Source organism: Bidens hawaiensis, unplaced genomic scaffold (genome assembly GCF_021521415.1).
Source record: "Bidens hawaiensis isolate Kalapana, Puna unplaced genomic scaffold, B.hawaiensis_p1.1 tig00007410_1, whole genome shotgun sequence".
NCBI classification, from domain to species: domain Eukaryota; kingdom Viridiplantae; phylum Streptophyta; class Magnoliopsida; order Asterales; family Asteraceae; genus Bidens; species Bidens hawaiensis.
The window spans coordinates 288,780-295,573 of NW_027491514.1; positions in this window are offsets into that span (position 1 = coordinate 288,780).

Consider the following 6,794-nt stretch of genomic DNA (forward strand, 5'->3'; position numbering starts at 1 on the left):
AACGGTTACACCATTTATTGTGTTTTATTGTTTTTAAAATGTCTAGTCGGGTGTAAAACCCATGAGACGCCATGGACACGCCAACTGGACATTTACACAATTTGTTATATTTACGATATTTTGTTGGCACATTATCATTTGTGGTGATACACGAGATGTTTCAACTACTTATGCTTGAGTTCGTTTATTCGTTATTTAGTTTGGTCGGTCAAATCGCCATGTAACGCTCATGGGCCGACAAATTCAATTGTTTCGTTGATTCGAGAATTAAGTTGGGCCATTTAAATTGCCATGTAATGCTCATGGGAGGCCAACTCACACATTTGTTTTGATTTTTGGTATGCTAATAAGTTGGGAAAACAAAATGCCATGGAAAGCTCATGGGAAACCCACTATATCAAGAAACTTACGTTATTTTTTTTATTTGTTTATGTATTTTATTTTATTTGAAACAAGTTACGATTTGACTCAATTACTTAATTATTCAATTACATCGAATCAAGACTTACTGATTCAATTCATTCGTATACTCACAAATATTTTTATTTTCATTATGGAACTCAAATCATGCACTCAATGGGACTCTGTTATCACAAGTCCATCTAAACAACTTACTATTTAATTATCTAATCGGTTATATCGCACTCATATTATCACATTCACAAATTATCAAGAGCGATTAATCGCGCTATTTTCTCATACGCATATTACAGCATCATCAAACTATCAAATATAATAAAAGTATTATTAAATACCTTAATATTTGAACAATATCCCTCATGTTCACGATTATCACGTTAGCAATTAACGAACTTATCACAAGTAACTCAATACCCCCAATAACTATCAATTACATCTCAGTTATCACCTTCAAATTTTAAGTACTAACATTTTAATTTGTTATGCTTCGACAATAAGCTCATATCAAATCACCTCATTGATTATATCATCTACTTAACAAATTGCCGTATAGACTATCTCATTTAAATTCTGACTTATCCTTAAGTCATGATTAACGCTAGCACAACTTATGTCGAATATCACTATTTCCTTAATAACTAATAAGAAATTTACACAACTTATTATTTATACTCATTGAATCTCAATTTATATAATTATAGAAGGATTTCTACATCAAACAATATAGATAATATATTCTCTACACCCGCTTTATGACCACAAGTACTGTCAAAGAGATAGCTCCTACAATCTCTAGGGTATAAATCCTAACTCAAAACACTAATACAATCAATTTAATCTTGTTCACTAACTTCTTTTAGAGAAATTTCGATTCATTTACCCTTACTCACCCTCATAACAACGATAATAGCAAGCACAAGCTTAATAATCGAGTTTAGGTTATTAAGTAAACCAATTATCAATCTCAACGAAATCATAGTGTCCCAAACAAGAAACCTTACACCGGAATACGCTCGTTACGTCTTATTTGTGATTTTTGTCATCCGACTCAATCCTTGTGTCATTCTTACACTCACTATAACCGTTATGGTTATCCCGTTAACATTTTCCGTACACTGCCTATGACACAAGACATCCCACAACGTTCTATACCATCGACCTAGCTTTATACACCTGCTACACGCTACACGTGCCTTCTACAATTATGGAGACCCTAATCACCTACGCAACACATTGCTCTTTACCCATTTACGCCGAGATTAAATTATATCGGCACCATGCCATACTACTCATGCTCATTTAGCCTAAACCTACTAACCCTATGCCTTTTAGGCTTTTCTTCATGTAACAAGGTCATTCTCGCTTATTCGATTCTAGACCCGCAAGACTTAATTTCATCAAGCTTGCCTTAGTCAAACCTCGTTTTTACAAACCTATTCGAGGTGCCACAAATCATTGGATATCAATCATTAAAGTTTTCATAAGCTCAATTAACAAAGGTGTTTTGAATCAAACCAATCGTAGTTATGTTTTCACAAAGAAGATTTTTATCGTCTTCATCATTTTCGTCTAAACGTATTTTGTAATCAATTATACCTTAAACGATTATTTGTCTAAATTAGTTATTTTGGAATAAACCCAACTTGGAAAATCCATCATTTTAAGTATCTTTTTCGCATACAATAAAATTTTTCTTATCTTTCCAAAGGTCAATATCGTTGGTTGCCGTACTTATCTATACGTTAGGTTTTACTTAATCAAAATTATAGGATTTGGTTCATTAACATTTCGTCAACTAATCCAAATATTTCTGTTCGATCAGCCTTAATTATTCAAATTTTTATGATACTGATTAATCAAGTTATTCATAACTAAGTTTATTAAAGAATTTATTTCTGTCACTTTGATCTAAACATACTTTACCTTTCTCAATCGTATATTATAACAAATATTTATTCGATTTTTGGATTTAAACAACTTCAAATCTAATAAATTATTAATTTTACGTGATTATGCTCATACATAAAATCTATCTTTTCAAAAGACAACTTCCTATAATGCTGTGTTCCTATTTTATCCTTGACCTCATTCATCCCAATTCGTTTCGCGCTCAACCCTAGGAAATCCTTTCCTTTTCCAGCTTCCAATAATTTATAACTTTTATCAAAAGACGTTTTAAAAATGTTAATCTTCTATTAGAATAACTCAGAAATTCAATTCAGTTTTAGTAATATTTTCTAATTATAAACAAAACGTATTAAAACTCATGTTTCCTCAATAGTCGTGTTTTGCAAACGTTTTGTAACTCACATAATGAGACGAGTTATGTGGACCATCCGACGATCCAAGTAATTATGGAGGCCTACATAATTATCGAAATCCTCACATGGAAATCATAATGCGTGCAATTGTGTGTCATAATATAGAATTGAAAGTAGTTGGAATAACAGTACAAATGTAGAGATGATAAGGACATGGTGGATACGCCGCTGGTACATCCTATATATAAGTGTCCTTATTGAATTTGCATTTGGAGCGTTGTTTTAACTATTCAAAGTTCTTTGCTAGAATAAATTTTTAAAAATTTTATTTTTAAAATTTTCTTATCCTCAAAATTTAATAGTGTTGTTATAATATCCTTTAATTTCGGGACGAAATTTCCTAAAGTAGGGGAGACTGTAACAACTCGGATTTTATATTAGTATTTATTAATCATAACCGACCCGCTTTTATGCACGGGAATTTTTATCAAACAAATATCACGATATTCGAGTATTTATTATTTTAATACTATTTGGTTAATTTATTTAATATATATATATATATATATATATATATATATATATATATATATATATATATATATATATTTATCATAATAACTTTGAGATATATATATAATTTACACCCTACACTATACTTTGACCACATTATGTATCCACTTTGTAATATCAGGGACCTTTTCACAAATCTAATTTAATAGTTTGTTTACCCAAATCCAACACCCAACCCATATCCTATATCCGACCCACATCGTAACCCATGACCCGTTTTAGTTTGCTTGCACCTTAATGTTAGTTCTAAACATGAATTGATATTGGTAAATTGTTTATACGCGTTTTCTAAACCTCACCGACAATCTAAATAAGAAAGCACGATAAAAAATTATAAGAATTAACTTACTAACAAAACCCGTCTTTATCACTAATTCGAGATACCATATAGGGTTCAAAAGATTGCAATTAAACTTGTGCACTCCATCCCCTCAATCTCGCGACCAAACCCTACGAACCAATTGAGTTAACATCGGCGGTGCTTCGCGTTCTTGATCTTATGTTCAAGCCGTCCTTAACCTGTTTGTGTTATACCATCTAATCATCATCATAACCTAATTAAACTTGCCAGCACCATCTAATTAACCTATCGATCTTAACCCCTAAACCTAATTGGCTTTAAACCGTCTAAATCTGCTGTTCTGATCCCATTTTTAGCCGCCAGCCTCGACTCGGAGTTCACCATTAATACGTCATCCAATCAGGTAATTGATTCATGTAAACTGTTTGCGATATCATTGTTAACGTTAACCCTAACCTTAATTGAACAAACTTTTAATGGATGAATCAATTGGGATTTCTAGGGTTTTATAATCAATTTGGGGATAAATTTACATATGTATTTAAATTATTGTTTCTGTATTGTAACCGGCACACCAGCGCTGGGCTGGGTGCATTAAATATATGAGCCGGCTGCCACCCGGGGTCGAGTCCCGGTGGCTTGTTTTTATTGTTTTTATTGTTTTTTAAATAAATTTAGATGGTTATAACAAACCATAATTAATATTAAATGCTAATCAAATATTATTTTCACTAAACCGAAACTAGTAGATTAACGTTCTTGAAAATTAATCTTGTCTCAAGATTTTGTATATCTATCTATCTATATATATATATATGCATGTATGTCTATATGCTTATACATGTGAATGCTTTGTAAATATATATTCATAATAAACTTTAACTTATAAAAACCCGACACTTTGATTCACGTTTCGTCATCATTAAACGTCTTTACAAATTTACTTAGGTATATATATATATATATATATATATATATATATATATATATATATATATATATATATATATTTATCTAATAAACGTAATGAATAGATTTCCTTAAAAGATTTAAACAAAATATTTAATTATATCTTACTACATACTATATTTAATTATCTACACATTATTATAATTATTGTATTTATTTATGTAGATATTATTATTATAAATATATTTTATATTAAAACTATTTATTTAAATTATGTATTTATAAGTCTAATTGTATGATTTTTATCAAGTATATGTAATGGTGACTCTATAAATAATAATCACTAATATTGATCCTTGCAATTATAGTAATCCATTGATTAATAAATATTCTAATCCCAAACCTAACTCAAATCACACCGAAATCTTAACTCATTAAATAGTGTATATCTTTAATAATTAATTCATGTTATTATTATTTAACTAGGAATCTTAACTTATTGCTTTAATGTATGTCTAATGTTGCTATGAAGCTTCACGAGAGTATTGCTAGAAGCTGTGTTGCATACTCCTTATGCATCTAATGATAAAGATACTAATTAAAACTCGTCAAGTGCATATAACCGGTTTTATACATTAAAAATACACTATGAACATGTTCATAAGTTAAAATTGTTGTATAAATTAAATTAAAATTCAAAAATTATATTCATAATATTAGAAACGGCAAATGTAAAACAACCCCTGTAATACGGGGGCTAAAAGCTAGTGTATGTATATATGTATAAAATCCGCCTCGAGGGTTATGCCTCTTGAGGCGAATAGAAAACGACTCAAGGCAAGATTTTTAAACTTTTAGACCTTGTTTATAGCTTAAATCAAATACCTCCTCCAATTCAATTCGTTCAATTGATAATACACGTAATAAAAATGAAAGTAGCTATCAACATTTCATATGTATAAATGAACCTTTCAAGCTCAACTTACTATCAGCACAATGCCTTTTTGTGACGTTGCAGCAACCACCTCAATATATTTAAACCTAATAACAAAGTATATTAGTATAACAAATGCTAAAACCATGATAATTGGGAGAAGATAGTTTTACAAACCTTGTTAATGACTTTCTTTTTTCATTTACAACAATGTTAAGATTGGGAGCTAACGTTTTACCACGATCGCATTATATGTTCTAGCAAAAATGTCACCGACTACCACCATCTTCTCGTTGCTCACCTATTTCATCATATTATACATAGAAATTAGACCTTTATGTAATGTAATTTGGGGAAAGCGGAAAAGAATTACCTACGGAGATTCAGAGAAGGCAACAATTCAAAATCTCCGCTGACTTTAAAGAATATTCATAGAGTTTTTTTTTTTCTTTTTGGGTGCAGCATATCGTTGAAAAGATCGAAAATTTCATCGGGTAAAATGGGAATGAATGGTGGCGGATTAAAAAAGGGGGACTTGGACTCGATTGGTTACGAGATAAGAAAAAAATCTCGGTCTACTCTCTAAATGGTGGTGGAAATTCAAAACCAACCTGGAGAATATTTGGAGGCTAATGGTAAGGGGAATTCATTTTAATGTAAGAGGCATTAATCGAGTCCCCAGTAAGTCGGTAGTGTTGTTTGGGATACGTAACTTTGTCAAAATCAATGAACTATACATAAACTTTGGGTTTCAGCTTAATATCCTAGTTAATGGGGTATTAGGCAATGGAAAAAATATATTATTTTGGCTAAATGTATGGATTGGAGATATGCCTCAACGTTCCAAATTCCAACTTTATTCAAACTAGAAAGGTTTAGACTGTGTATGGTTAGAGAAAAACAAGAGTGATGGCTCGTCGGTTAACGGTTGGAAGAGGTCATGGGTAAGAGAATCTTCTGCCATCTCAGATTTCCAAAAACTTTGGGTATATTTAGAGTTACATTTGTGCTAGATTCTAAGTGAGGGGGAGGATTCATAAAGATGTGATCAATGGTAATTCTCTTAAAATGTCATGCAAATCAGTGGCGGGAGGTAGCAACAACAGAGAACCATGATTTGTTTTGGATTAGGGTCAATAGGCACCGGGTAAACTTAATCTATTCGGTTGGAAAACGAAATTGAATAAAATAGCAATGCGACGTGCTTTTAAAACGGAGTCCTTTGATATTAAGAGAACAATAAGTGTATTTATGCCACGACGACCCCGAGTCATTGGAGCATGTATTAGTATGTTGCTACGTGGCCTTAGTAATTTAACAATTTGAAAGTAACTGGTATGGTATACCACCGGTTTATGCATTGGAGTTAAGAGATTTATCATCCTTTCCTCCATTT